Source organism: Aquarana catesbeiana, linkage group LG03 (assembly GCF_042186555.1).
Source record: "Aquarana catesbeiana isolate 2022-GZ linkage group LG03, ASM4218655v1, whole genome shotgun sequence".
Taxonomy (NCBI): domain Eukaryota; kingdom Metazoa; phylum Chordata; class Amphibia; order Anura; family Ranidae; genus Aquarana; species Aquarana catesbeiana.
The window spans coordinates 545,305,694-545,320,831 of record NC_133326.1 but is presented as its reverse complement, the minus strand read 5'-3'; positions in this window follow the sequence as shown (position 1 = coordinate 545,320,831).

Below are 15,138 nucleotides of genomic sequence, written 5' to 3'. Positions count from 1 at the left end.
TCTCTGGGAGAGGTAATAAATACCTGGAAGTGTCACACACATAAAAAGTGCCCCCAGTGTGAAAGCCCGAGTACTTTCACACTGGGGCGGTGCACTTGCAGGAATAGTAAGAAGAGGGAGCAAGACTGTAATCCTTGAATAAACAACACTTGGAGGATTACAGTCTTGCCGGCTCTTCTTACTATTGTTGCATTGGAGTGTGTTGGGACACATCGATCCTCGGCACCTGTGAGTGGACCTGGTGTATGGATTGGGTTGTCCCTGCAGAGAGCGCTGTTACCTTTTTCTTTTCCATGGTGCACTTGCAGGACCAAAAAAAAAAAGTCCTGCAAGCAGCATCTTTGGGGTGGTGTGGGAGCAGTGTACACACCCCTCCTAAAACGCCCCTGCCAATGAAATCAATGGGCAACGCATCCGAAGCGCCTGAAAAGCGCATAGCAAGCGCTGCAACACGAGCAGTTTTAACCCTTTCTTCAGCCGCTAGCGGGGGTTAAAACACTGGCGCTTTGTGGGCGGTTTTAACCCTTCCCTCAGCTGCTAGCGGGGTTAAAAGCGCCCCACTAGCGGCTGAAAAAGCACCGCTATAATAGCAGCAAAGCGCCGCTAAAGCTAGCAGTGCTTTACAGCTAACGCAGCCGCTCTAGCAGTGTGAAAGGGCTCTTAGAGTAAATACTAAAGCTTCCCATCCAGTAGTCTTTTTTTTTCTTTACCCATACGTAAACATTTATACTCACCAAGGTGAATGCAGCATTAATCTGGTGCTGCATGAGTCCCCCGCTGGCTCTAAACCCGAGAACTGAGTGATCAAACACCACTGATTTCTCAGTTCTTGGTTCTGGTGCTTCAGTAAGCAAAGAGCTGTGATTGCCCCTCAAGCACTCATTGGTATATGAAGGGGGTGGGAGTGACTGTCTCAGGCTGTCTGTGGCACCTGGACAGTGCCGGTGTCTTGCCGAGAAAGTTCCCCCGGCGGATAAGGACCCCCTTGTATTGCGCAGGCGCAGCGCTTGCGCAGTACGAACGACTAGGAGCCGCCGAAAATAGCCGAAGATGAAAAACTTCAATCATCTGTACACGGCGCCTGCACCCTGGGTCCAGGTTGAAGCCCCACCATCCAAGTGGACCAAGAGGGAGAATAAAAAAGTGCCAAGCGAAGCGTGGCTAGCAAAGCGAGCCCGCGAGGGGCCCTCTTACAGGTGCCATATACCGCTGATTTCTATTCTATTCGGCTTCGGCTATGTCCTCCAGCTCCTACTGCGCAAGCGCTGCGCCTGTGCAGTAGAGGGGGGTCCTTATCCGCTGAGGGGAACTTTCTCAGCAGAACACCGGGACAAAGGCCATCTAGCAACCGGGGTGAAGATCCCAAACAGCGCCACCCTCCCCCAAGCTGTAAAAGTATTGTGTGTCAGCACCCCCAAAAAATCTGAGCACTAATCTGCACGCTTACCCCCTAAGCATACAATCATTGGAATGCCACAATTTCCTCCCCAAAAAAATTCCCCACCCCCCTTCCCAGTACAAATCTCCCCTCATCTTTCCTTCCAGCACAAGTCCCCCCCCCCCCAATCATCCCTACTAGCACAAATCACCCCCCCTTCAAATCACTTTTCCTAACACAAATTCACCCCCCCCCCAAAGTTTCTCTTCCTAGCACAACCCCTTCACCCCTCCCCAAAACCCACCTCCCAGCACAAATCCCTTCCTAGCTCTACCCCTCCCAAATCTCACAGCACAAATCCCCCCCAAAATTGTTCAAAACTAATTTTACCCCATCCTCCCACATAGCACAAATCCTTTCTCTTCCAGCACAAATCCCCCATATCACCCCTCCTTGCACATCCTCTACATATCACCCCCCCTGCCAGCGCTAATCCTAATCCTCTCCCTCCCCCCAAATTTCCCCACCTAGAACAAACCTTACGCCCCCCCAAATTCCTCCTCCCAGCATAAATCCTCCTCCTCAATCCCCCCTCACAAATCCCCCCCTCTTCCCTTCTTCCAGCACAAATCCCCCCAGTCCCCCCTCCTAACACATCCCTCCCCAACCCCTCCTTCTGGCACTAATCCATATCTTCCTCCACCTCCCAGCATAAACACTTACATCCCCAGCACAAATATTTGATACTCTGTCCCAGTAGCGGCTGTCCCCCAAAGTTTTGACCAATTGGAAAGCTATAAATAGAACAATTTATTTTTAAATAAATGATAATATGACCAACATTTTTTAACATCTTAAAGTTAAAAAATGTTAGCCATATTATGATTTATTTTAAAATATATCATTCTATGTGTATGCAGTGTACTGCGGGACGCCAGACTAATAGAAGTATATTAGGTCTGTCAATGTTAACCTCCCTGGCGGTATGATTATTTCGGATTTTAGGTGCTGAAAGCGGTACAATTATTTTGCATGGAAATTTGGCGTTTTATATTGTAGGTCTGTAAATCTTAACAATAACACACTTAAATCTGTCCAAACCAGAGTCTAGTAGATATCCCGGGTATGATAAAGTTTGAAACACAAAAACATAAATTATAATATAATAAATAAAAATAAATAATTAAAAAAAAAAAAAAAAAAAATAGTAATAAAATAAATTTCCCCACAATTCACTATCGCTCAATTCTGCAAGTGTTCTAATTTACTATCGCTGTTTTCTAGCTGGTCTAAAGCCACTTTTGATGTAAAGGGACACTTTTTGGTTGCTATGGACAATCTCCAGTTTCAGAAAGAACAGTATATATAACATAAAACTGCATGCAGGGCATGGGACAAAGCACTGGGGACAAAAGGGATGTGAAATCATTTCATACAGTACTGTAATCTGTAAGATTACAGTACTGTATGTGTTATGATTTTTACTTTTTTTGAATTTGCCGCCAGGCTCCGCCCCCGTGCGTCGCGCCGCTCGCAGGGAACGGAGCCTGGCACGGAGAGGCTTCGGAGGAGGACGGAGCCCTCGGACACTGCGGGGGACATCGCAGGATCCCGGGGACAAGGTAAGTAACGCCGCCCCAGGATCCTGCAATGCGATCCCGAGTGTGGCTCGGGGTTACCGCTAATGGTACTGAATTTTAACCCCGAGCCACACTCGGGAAAACCGCCAGGGAGGTTAAACAAGCACGTGATTAGAGCCTGAGGTTTTGATTGGCTTGATTTACATTATGCTCGGGGTGCAGTGCTCTGCGTCCCGAACTCTCCCACTTTTTACTTTAGCAAATCAAAATTTGCTATCGTGTCATTTCCAATTTCACATCCTGGCCAATCAGGAGGCTGAAGATGGAACATGGAAGCTGCTGGGTATCGGGAGCTGCGACAGCCGAGGATGGAGGCTCTGTTTGCAGGTAAGTTCCTGGAAGGGTTTGCACCCCCCCCCAATTTTTTTTATCACCAGCTGCCCCCCCCCCCCTCCCCCGGCTCCAGTTGTGTCCCAGTACAATTCCCCCCACCCTCACATACAATGCAGCAGACGTCTGTGGGATGTTCTTTCCTCCCAGGCTCCTCCTCATTTTGACACTTCCCAGTTGAGCAGGAGGAAAGCTGCTTTTTAAAAGTTTTGCAGCCAGCAGTGAAAGATGCGGAGGTATGGAATCGCGGCTGCAGGGACTCACATTAGAGATGCCACTAGCTGTCCCATCGGACCTAGAAGGGTTTGCTTACCCGCTATCCGCTCTCTCCTTAGTGGCTTACTGGCTGTGATTGACAGTAGCAGGAGCCAATCGGGAGAGAGTCACAGAAGAGCCGAGGCTCTTGTGCACAGCGCTGGAGCATGAAGTATTTGTGGGACTGGGATGGGTGCTACACACAGATGGTTTTCTACCTTCAAGCACAGAATGCATTAAGGTAAAAAACGTTGAGACTTTACAATCGGTTTAAATCCATGTTGTGTGAACCAACTACCTTTACAAACTTTGGTATTACCTTGTAAAAGTAAATATAACATCTTCACTGTTTTGCATATAGCCCATGCTGGGGGGGGGGGGGGGGGGCTAGTAGGAGCAGAGAGCAGAGCTATGGGACGGACCCAGCTGGCCCCACCCACTACTCACTGCCTGCAGAAATCTACAGGAGGGGGCGGAGACAAGACCAGTCACCCTGCACAAGGTGGGAGAGCAGCAGTGACTGGTCTTTATTACAGGAAACTCCTACACAGAGGTAAAGTCGCATACTGGTTTACTGCACAGACCTGGAAGAAATACACAAAACACACCAAGATCCAAGTAAAGATACACTTGATGAATGTATTTAGACAATATTTGCTTATCCTTGAGTTAAACTTTACATATCAAAGCACATCTATTATGAAATATACAATCATTCCTGGAGTTCTTCTGAAGTGATTGCTGCCCAGCTGTGTCTGACTGTAACACTTCTGAGTCACACCCCCAGATCAGGCACAAGCACCCTGTACACTGTGCCTCATAAACAAATATTTTTATAGAATAAAATCTTTGTTTTCATCTTCTTTTTCCTTTGTTACAGCTCAGTGTTGCTGATCCCCTGCAGGCTCTTTGCAGCCAGTCTACTTGCACTCCAGTGTTGGCTGTGTATAGCATTTCTCATGGTGGGTTTCGTGATTGTAACAATAGTGGTCCATGCCTGTGTAATGTGTGTTGAAAGGGTCACTTATAGTCTCCATAGGAAACCCATGTGACAGGGTGACAATGCAAGAGCACAATTAGAAAATGGGGCAAAGTGCCCGAATAAGGACCTTCATGGCATCCACCTGCTGTCTACAAGCATGCACTCCAGCAGAGCATTCATCTTTTTTTTTTGTTTGTTTGTTCTCTTAGTTTTTCCTATTTGTTATACTTTGAAGTTTATTATTATCATTGTTATTGTTTTCCATTTTAGGGCTGTTGCACATGGGCCTGTATAACATTAATGCCAGCTCCCCCCCCCCCCCCCCCCCGCCCAGGTGCTGCATACAGCCTCTCTTAGGACATTTTCTATTTTTGCATACACCTGTGTACACTATCCACTTGAAGACCAAGCCTTTTCTGGCACTTTTTGTTTACAAGTTTAACCACTTCACATCTCGCCCATGTACATATGACGTCCGCAGGAGGGATCTCCCATTCTGGGTGGGCGTCATATGACGTCCTGGGCTTCCCGGCCGTCTGGGGGGCGCGCGCGTGCCCCCGCCATGTCACTCGGGAGCCAATGAGCGTGCCCGACGGCCACAATGTCCGCTGGGCACCCGCGATTGCCGCTAAACAAGCAGGACCGTGGATCTGTGTGTGTAAACACACAGATCCATGTCCTGTCAGGTGAGAGGACACCGATGGTGTGTTCCCAGTACAGAGGAACACCGATTGGTCTCCTCCCCTTGTGAGTCCCCTCCTGCTACAGTTAGAATCACTCCCTAGGCAACACAGTCAACCCCTTCACCGCCCCCTACTGTTAACCCCTTCACTGCCTGTGACATTTATACAGTAATCAATGCATTTGTATAGCACTGATCGCTGTATAAATGTGAATGGTCCCAAAATGGTGTCAAAAGTGTCCGATATGTCCGCCGCAATGTCACAGTCACGATAAAAATCGCAGATCGCCGCCATTACTAGTAAAAAAAAAAAAAAAAATGAACAAAAATGCCACAAAACTATCCCCTATTTTGTAGACGCTATAACTTTTGCGCAAACCAATAAATATACGATTATTGCGATTTTTTTTTTTACTGAAAATATGTAGAAGAATACTTATTGACCTGAACTGAGGAAAATTTTTTTTTTTTAAAATGGGATATTTATTATAGCAAAAAGTAAAAAATGTGTTTTTTTTTTTCAAAATTGTCGCTCTTCTTTTGTTTACAGCGCAAAAAATAAAAACCGCAGAGATTATTAAATACCACCAAAAGAAAGCTCCATTTGTGGGGAGAAAATGATAAATGTTTCATTTGGGTACAGTGTAGCACGACCGAGCAATTGTCATTCAAAGTGTGACAGCGCTGAAAACTGAAAATTGGCTTGGGCAGGAAGAGGGTGAAAATACCCTGTATTGAGGTGGTTAAATCAGTATTTTTTGCTATAAAATTACTTATAACACATATAGACACACACACACACCCCTCTGTGTGTGTGCTGGAGGCGTGCTCAATCAATAAAACTGGATCCTGATCATGTGATAAGTGTGGTTAGCGAATCACAATGATCATAAATGTGATTGACAGTTTAAGAACCCGCCCCATTGTTACTTTTCCTCTGTGATGATTAGGGATGAGCCGAACACCCCCCGGTTCGGTTCGCACCAGAACCTGCGAACGGACCGAAAGTTCGCACGAACGTTAGAACCCCATTGACGTCTATGGGACTCGAACGTTCGAAATCAAAAGTGCTCATTTTAAAGGCTAATTTGCATGGTATTGTCCTAAAAAGGGTTTGGGGACCCGGGTCCTACCCCAGGGGACATGTATCAATGCAAAAAAAACTTTTAAAAACGGCCGTTTTTTCGGGAGCAGTGATTTTAATGATGCTTAAAGTAAAAAAAAAAAAGTGAAATATTCCTTTAAATATCGTACCTGAGGGGTGTCTATAGTATGCCTGTAAAGTGACGCGTGTTTCCCGTGTTTAGAACAGTCCCTGCACCAAATGTCATTTTTAAAGGAAAAAATCTCATTTAAAACTGCTTGCGGGTTTAATGTAATGTCGGGTCCTGGCAATATGGATGAAAATCAGTGAGACAAACGGCATGGGTACCCCCCAGTCCATTACCAGGCCCTTTGGGTCTTGTATGGATATTAAGGGGAACCCCGCACCCAAATTAAAATAAGGAAAGGTGTGGGGCCACCAGGCCCTATATACTCTGAACAGCAGTATACAGGCTGTAGGTTTGTTGTTAAGTAGAATCTCTTTGTAATTTTGAACGGGTACATTTTTAACGTGTTTAGCTCCAGCCAAAAAATCTTTTTTAAGCTTTTTGGAAAACATAGGGAAGGGTTATCACCCCTGTGACATTTGTTTTGCTGTCTTTCCTCCTCTTCAGAAGATTTCACCTCACTTTTTGTCCCAATGGATTGGAAAGCATCAGTGGAAAGGAGAAATGTTTTTCCCATATTAACTCTTACAGGAGAGAATTTCCCTTCCTAGGGGTAGATTTATTCTCACTTCCTGTTGTCTCCTTCCGTTTGCAAGTAGGAGTTGTTTGTAAGTTAGTTGTTTGAAAGTAGGGTCCTGCCCTATATACTCAGCAGAAATTTGGGCCTTAGGTGTTGCTGTGGCCACAACACTGTAAGCCCTCACAGGGCTCTGCTGTGAAATATTAGATCAAGAATTGTAATTACATGCCCCTGTTGAACAGGAGCTGAAAAATTAGGCCTTAGGCACTGGTGCTGGTGCCACAACAATGCAACCCCTCACAGACACTCTAGTTGGAATGCAGGAACGAGCCCTGCTGCAAAGTATTGCATCAAAAATTGTAATTACACACCCCTGTTAAACAAGGGCTGAAAAATTGGGCCTTAGGCACTGGTGCTGGTGCCACAACACTGCAACCCCTCACAGACACTCTAGTTGGAATGCAGGAACGAGCCCTGCTGCAAAGTATTACATCAAAAATCGTAATTACACGCCCCTGTTAAACAGGGGCTGAAAAATTGTGCCTTAGGCACTGGTGGTGGCACCCAGAACCAAAAATGTTCTTACAAGCTATCAGCGTGATGATTGAGGAGGAAGAGGATAATTACTCAGGGATAGTCACTCAGCATCAGCATAGGCAGTCTTTGAAGGGATCTGAGATTTCAAAAAAAATTATTCGGTTACATCAGCATCAGGTGCTTGGTAGCTGGTGGTGATCCAAGACTCATTCATTTTTATGAAGGTCAGTCGATCGACCGAGTCAGTGGACAGACGCACCCTGTGATCGGTTACCACGCCTCCAGCAGCACTGAATGTGCGTTCCGAAAGAACGCTGGATGCAGGACAGGCCAGTAGCTCAATTGCATACTGTGCAAGCTCTGGCCAGTGATTCATCCTCAAGACCCAGTAACCCAGAGGATTTTCGGTGGGAAAGGTGTCCAAGTCTGATCTTGCCCCTAGGTATTCCTGCACCATGTAAAACAGACGCTGGCGATGGTTGCTGGAACCGATCATACCTTGGGGCTGCGGACCAAAAAATTGTCTGAACGCATCGGTCAGACGGCCACCTTCTCCACCGCTCCTTCTTTGACTGACCGAAGCCTCAGCAACACGTTGTCCAGAAACAGGAGTTTGTAACCTCCCAGTCTCTGGGAACGCGTTGCACAGACCTTTCTGCAAGGCCTCCCGAAGATGTTTCATCCTCTGCTCCCTCTGCGATGGCAAGATAAGGTCCGCAACCTTACCCTTGTAACGTGGATCAAGGAGGGTTGCCAGCCAGTATTGGTCCTTCTCCTTGATACCACGAATACGAGGATCCTTACGCAGGCTTTGCAGGATCAGGGAGGCCATGCAGCGTAGGTTTGCTGAGGCATTCGGTCCGGAGTCCTCTGGGTCACTAAGGACGACATGGTCCGCAGCCACCTCCTCCCAGCCACGTACAAGTCCATGTGTTTCTTGGGACTGATCCCTTAAAGACTGCTGCTGATGCTGAGTGCCAGGCTCCACCTCCATACTGACACAATCTTCCTCCTCCTCCTCCTCCTCTTCCTCCTCGTCCTCTTCCTGTGTGATCGGCGGGCACGCAGGAACACTGTCTGGATAAAGGGGGCCTTGAGAGTTAAGGAAGTCCTCCTCTTCCTGCCTCTGTTCTGCCTCAAGTGCCCTGTCCATTATTCCACGCAGCGTGTGCTCCAACAGGTGGACAAGGGGGACAGTGTCACTGATGCATGCACTGTCACTGCTCACCATCCTCGTGGCCTCCTCAAATGGTGACAGGACAGTGCATGCATCCCTGATCATGGCCCACTGGCGTGGGGAAAAAAAAACAAGCTCCCCTGACCCTGTCCTGGTGCCATAGTCGCACAGGTACTCATTGATGGCCCTCTGCTGCGTGTGCAGCCGCTGCAGCATGGCCAACGTTGAGTTCCACCTGGTGGGCATGTCACAGATTAGGCGGTTCTTGGGCAGGTTAATCTCCTTTTGGAGGTCCGTCAGCCGAGCACTGGCATTATATGACCGGCGGAAATGCACACAGACTTTCCTGGCCTGCCTCAGGACATCCTGTAAGCCCGGGTACCTGCCCAAGAACCGCTGCACCACCAAGTTAAGGACGTGAGCCAAACAGGGCACATGGGTCATTTGTCCCTGTCGGAGGGCAGAGAGGAGGTTGGTGCCATTGTCGCAAACCACCATTCCTGCCTTAAGTTGGCGTGGCTTCAACCACCTCTGAACCTGCCCCTGCAGAGCTGACAGAACCTCTGCCCCAGTGTGGCTCCTGTCCCCCAAGCACACCAGCTCAAGCACCGCATGGCATCTTTTGGCCTGCGTACTTGCGTAGCCCCTTGAACGACTACGGAGCACCGCTGGTTCCGAGGAAGAGGCCATGGAGGAAGAAGAAGAGGAGGGGGTGGAGGAGAGAGGTGTGTCACAATCATTAGCATTTTGGAGGCGTGGTGGCGGAACAACCTCCAACACTACTGCACCTTGTCCTGCATCCTTCCCAGCTGCCAGCAGAGTCACCCAATGCGCCGTGAAACTTAGGTAACGTCCCTGTCCATGCCTGCTGGACCATGAGTCAGCGGTAATATGCACCTTACCGCTGACCGCCCTGTCCAGCGAGGCATGGACATTGCCTTCCACATGCTGGTAGAGAGCCGGAATCGCCTTCCGTGAGAAAAAGTGGCGTTTGGGTACCTGCCACTGAGAAACCGCACATTCCACAAACTCACGGAAGGGGGCAGAGTCTACCAACTGAAAAGGCAGCAGTTGAAGTGCTAGCAATTTTGCCAAGCTAGCATTCAACCGTTGGGCATGTGGATGGCTGGGAGCAAACTTCTTTCGGCGGTGCAGCAGCTGGGGCAGGGAAATTTGCCTGGTACAATCTGACGTCGGTGTACCAAAATCAGATTGCCCACAAGTACGTGGCTGTGACACACCTAATTCTACACCTTCATTCCTCTCAGTGCAGGTCTCAGAGAGGACTGAAGGTCTAGTGGGGTTGGAAATCTCAGCTGATGAGGAGCAAGCAGAGGTCCTCTTTGTTCTTTGGTGTGGGTCTTTTAGATACGCTTGCCAACGAACTGCATGGCAGGTCAACATATGTCTGGTCAAGCATGTGGTACCCAAGCGGGAGATGTTTTGGCCATGCGAGATACGCTTGAGACATATGTTGCAAATAGCAGCAGTGCGATCTGATGCACTCGTCTCAAAAAAGGCCCACACCAAAGAACTTTTTGAATAACGCGCAGAGACTGCAGCGCCCTGCACATGTGGAGCTTTGGGGTGTGATGCAGTCAATGTGCTGCCCTTAGGCTGGCCCCTGGAGGGCATCCTGCCTCGTTGGTGATGTGCCGCCTCCTCCTCCTCCTCCTCTCTCCTATCAGGCACCCACGTTGAGTCAGTGACCTCATCATCCCCTCCCTCCTCATCACTGGAGCAAACCTGGCAGTATGCTGCAGCAGGGGGAGCATGACTGCCAGATTGCTGTCCTTCTTGGGCACCCCCTCTGTCCGTGCTCGTGTTACTGCCTTCATCGAGCTCAGTATCATCATCAGAGCCTTCCAAACGCTGGGCATCCTCCTGGAGCATGTACCCAACACTGTGGTCAAACAGTTCGAGGGACTCCTCAGGAGGACATGGTGGGGCTAGGGAAGGAGTCACTGATGACATTGAGCCGAGGGAAGAGGCCGCTGCTTTGCCAGACAAAGTACCCTGGGCATGGGTGAGAGAGGATGAGGAGGATGAGGACGGCTTGGTCATCCACTCGACCAAGTCTTCCGCATGTTGCGGCTCAACATGGCCAGCTGCCGAAAAAAAGGCCAAGCGTGTCCCATGGCCACGTGCTGATGAGGATGCACCGTCTCCACGACCAGCACTAGACACAGAGCCTGCTTGCCCTCTCTTATTGGCTTGTGACTGTCTGCCTCTCCTTCTTGGCCTTCCAGACATACTAATGGCCTGTAGCTGCACTAAGCTGGGATATATATATATATATATATATATGTACTGATACTGCAGCTAGCAAAATCAACTGCCTGCCTGTAGTATGAGAACACCACCAACCTTCTACAGGTAGCTTTAGCTGAACACTGTGAGGTGGACGCACCCCACTAACTTGTAGGTTTAGCAGAACACTGTGAGCAGGACGCACTGCACTAACTCTAAATAGTCTAGCTGCCTGACTGTGGTACTAATAGGATCAAAAGAACACCAGCAATTTTCTTCAGGTAGCTGTATTTACTGTAACAAGACAAGCCTGCCTGTCAGTAAGAAGATAACAGAAACGGATCTAGCTGAACACTGTGAGCAGGACGCACCCCACTAGCTTGTAGGTTTAGCTGAACACTGTGAGGTGGACGCACCCCACTAACTTGTAGGTTTAGCTGAACACTGTGAGCAGGACGCACCCCACTAACTTGTAGGTTTAGCAGAACACTGTGAGCAGGACGCACTGCACTAACTGTAAATAGTCTAGCTGCCTGACTGTGGTACTAATAGGATCAAAAGAACACCAGCAATTTTCTTCAGGTAGCTGTATTTACTGTAACAAGACAAGCCTGCCTGTCAGTAAGAAGATAACAGAAACGGATCTAGCTGAACACTGAGCAGGACGCACCCCACTAGCTTGTAGGTTTAGCTGAACACTGTGAGGTGGACGCACCCCACTAACTTGTAGGTTTAGCTGAACACTGTGAGCAGGACGCACCCCACTTACTTGTAGGTTTAGCAGAACACTGTGGGCAGGACGCACTGCACTAACTGTAAATAGTCTAGCTGCCTGACTGTGGTACTAATAGGATCAAAAGAACACCAGTAATTTTCTTTAAAATACTGTAACAAGACAAGCCTGCCTGTCAGTAAGAAGATAACAGATAGCTGAACACTGTGAGCAGGACGCACTGCACTAAATGTAAATAGTCTAGCTGCCTGACTGTGGTACTAATAGGATCAAAAGAACACCAGTAATTTTCTTCAAAATGCTGTAACAAGACAAGCCTGCCTGTCAGTAGGAATATAACAGGAACGGATCTAGCTGAACACTGTGAGCAGGACGCACTGCACTAAATGTAAATAGTCTAGAAGATAACAGGAATGGATCTAGCTAAACTGAATACAGTGTATATATATATATATATATGCAACACCTGGGATGCATATATATACACAATACACTTTAAGTGCAGCTAACTGACTGACTGTCCTGCCTAATCTAGCTAACTCAAATGAAATGACACTGTCTCTCTCTCTCTCTCTAAGCACACCGGAACACACTGCACAGGGCCGCCGTGCAGGCGGCCTTATATAGTGTGGGGCGTGTACTAAATCCCCTGAGCCATAATTGGCCAAAGCCTCCTTTTTCTTTGGCCAATTATGGCTCTCTGTTAAGGCGGCGCTGTGATTGGCCAAGCATGCGGGTCATAGTGCATGCTTGGCCAATCATCAGCAAGCAATGCACTGCGATGCCGCAGTGAATTATGGGCTGTGACGCGCCACACAAATTTGGCGCGAACGGCCCATATCGTTCGCAATTCGACGAACGATCGAACAGCCGATGTTCGAGTCGAACATGGGTTCGACTCGAACACGAAGCTCATCCCTAGTGATGATATATTGAATCTTTTCCTCCTGCTTAAGAAGTCTGTTAAATAAAAAAAGAAAAGACTGTTCGGGAAAAAAAATAAAGAGTAACTAGATGATGGCTTGATCTAGTTTAGCAAGTGTTAAAGTGCTAAAGAAAGAAGGTTTTTTATCTTAATGCATTCTATGCATTAAGGTAAAACACCTTCTGTGTGCAGCAACCGCCTTCAGCCCCCCTAACACTTACCTGAGCCCCATCTCAATCCAACAATGACTCTCCCCCGTGATTGGCTGAGACACACAGTGAGCGCCATTGGCTCCCGCTGCTGTCAAAGTCAGCGAGCCAATGAGGAGAGAGGGGGGGTGGGGCCAAGCCACAGCTCTGTGTCTGAATGGACACTCAGAGCAGCGGCTCGGCTCGGGTGCCCCCATAGCAAGCTTCTTGCTGTGGGGGCACTCGACAGAAGGTAGGGACCAGGAGCGCCGATGAGGGACAGGAGAAGAGGAGGATCTGGGCTGCACAGTTTTACTGACACATTTCAAAGTTGCAAAATTGGGTTTGGGCATTTTTTTCGGAGGTTCACAACCTCTTTAAGGCTGCTTTCACACTGGGGCGGTAGGGGGCGTCGGCGGTAAAACAGCGCTATTTTTAGCTCTGTTTTACCGCGGTATTCGGCCGCTAGCGGTGCGGTTTTAACCCCCCGCTGACGGCCGAAAAAGGGTTAAAACCACTCGTATAGCGCGGCTATAGCCGCGGTATAGCCGCGCTGTCCCATTGATTTCAATAGGCAGGAGCAGTTTAGGTGAATACACCGCTCCTTCACCGCTCCAAAGATGCGGCTTGCAGGAGATTTTTTCTTCTCCTGCCAGCGCACCGCTTCAGTGTGAAAGCCCTCGGGCTTTCACACTGAACAAACAGCGGAGGCTGTTTTGGGGCGGTTTGCAGGCGTATTTTTAGCGCAATAACGGCTGCAAACCGCCCCAGTGTGAAAGGGGTCTAAAGGTTTGTTTTGATCTTGGTTTTTAAGGGATTAACTCCTTAATGCCTGAAGGTAAAACATACTGTAGGTGTTTGTTTACCTTATGTAACTATTTTGAGTTTTCAGTAGGTGCAGAACCTACTGCACAGAGCATGTAAGCATGACATGTTTGTTATTTTTAAACAAAATAAAACAAGATTTTAGTACCACTTTAAGCTGGCCAGCCAGCAGGCATCAGTCAGTGTCACAGATGGTGGTGGTGTTAGTCATTGTTCTTTAGGTAAGAAAAGAAAAAGAATTGATATTTTGTGTGAGTGTCAGTTTCGGTAGGACTTTTTTTTTTTTTTTTTTACTATTTTGGGTCAGTTTTTCTTTCATAATAAAACAAAATGAAGAAATATCTGTTAACATTTCCCACCAAATGAAAGCCCAATCTGTCCTAAAAAAACACATGATATAATCTGGATACAGTAGTTGCTATAGGCACAATTTTACTGACACATTTCAAAGTTGCAAAATTGGGTTTGGGCATTAAAGTGGTTGTATACTTGCTCATTATGCCTTTGTCTTGCAGGGTTTTTTTTGTTTTTTTTTTCTGGAGGTTCACAACCTCTTTAAAGGTTTGTTTTGATCTTGGTTGTTAAGGGATTAACTCCTTAATGCCTGAAGGTAAAACATACTGTAGGTGTTTGTTTACCTTATGTAACTATTTTGAGTTTTCAATTGTTTAAAATATGAAATAGCAGAAGAAGGTGTGTAGTGTTTCTGTATCAATTCCCTCACTTGCAGCTTTGCTCCGCCCACACTGCAAGGGTTATATGTTCATTTTCTCTAGGGTACTATGCGGTTTTACTCACCTTATCCCCCCCCCCTGCAGGCTCCCCCTCTCTGTGCCACCAGTCCACCCAAGCCTCCTCTCTTTAGCGCTCCATCTGGCAGTTGTAGCTGTGACATCATCACATACAATGCAGGACCACAATTCCTGCATTGTAAGTGAGGATGCAAAGGGTCTACCAAAACCCTAGACAAAAGAGATGAGCACCATCTACCAAGGGAGCAAGGGATAAGGTAAGTAAAAGTGTTTTTTTAATGTTACCCTAGGCATACAGAGCAGGGAGAGCCCCACTGCAAGTAGTTTTGAATTTTCCCCGGAATTCAGCTTTAAAGTAAAGTATACGTAAAGCCAGTTTTTTTAAATTTCGTTTTGGAAATGGATGAGAAATCCAACAATTTTCAACTGTCATCGAAACAAGAGATGAGCAAAAAACATCCAGTGGATAAACCTGTTATATAGTAACAGGATATCCATTCACTTTAGAGAGATCACTTCTTCCTGCTGTGTCTCTTGGGAACAGGAAGTAAAAGGAAATCTCCTTGATGGGACATTAGGAAGAAAAAATAAACTGGCATGTGCATTAAATGAAAAAAAATAAATAATATAATGTATATATATTCATACACACTGTATATACTTTCATCTAGAACACAACACAAGCATGATAAA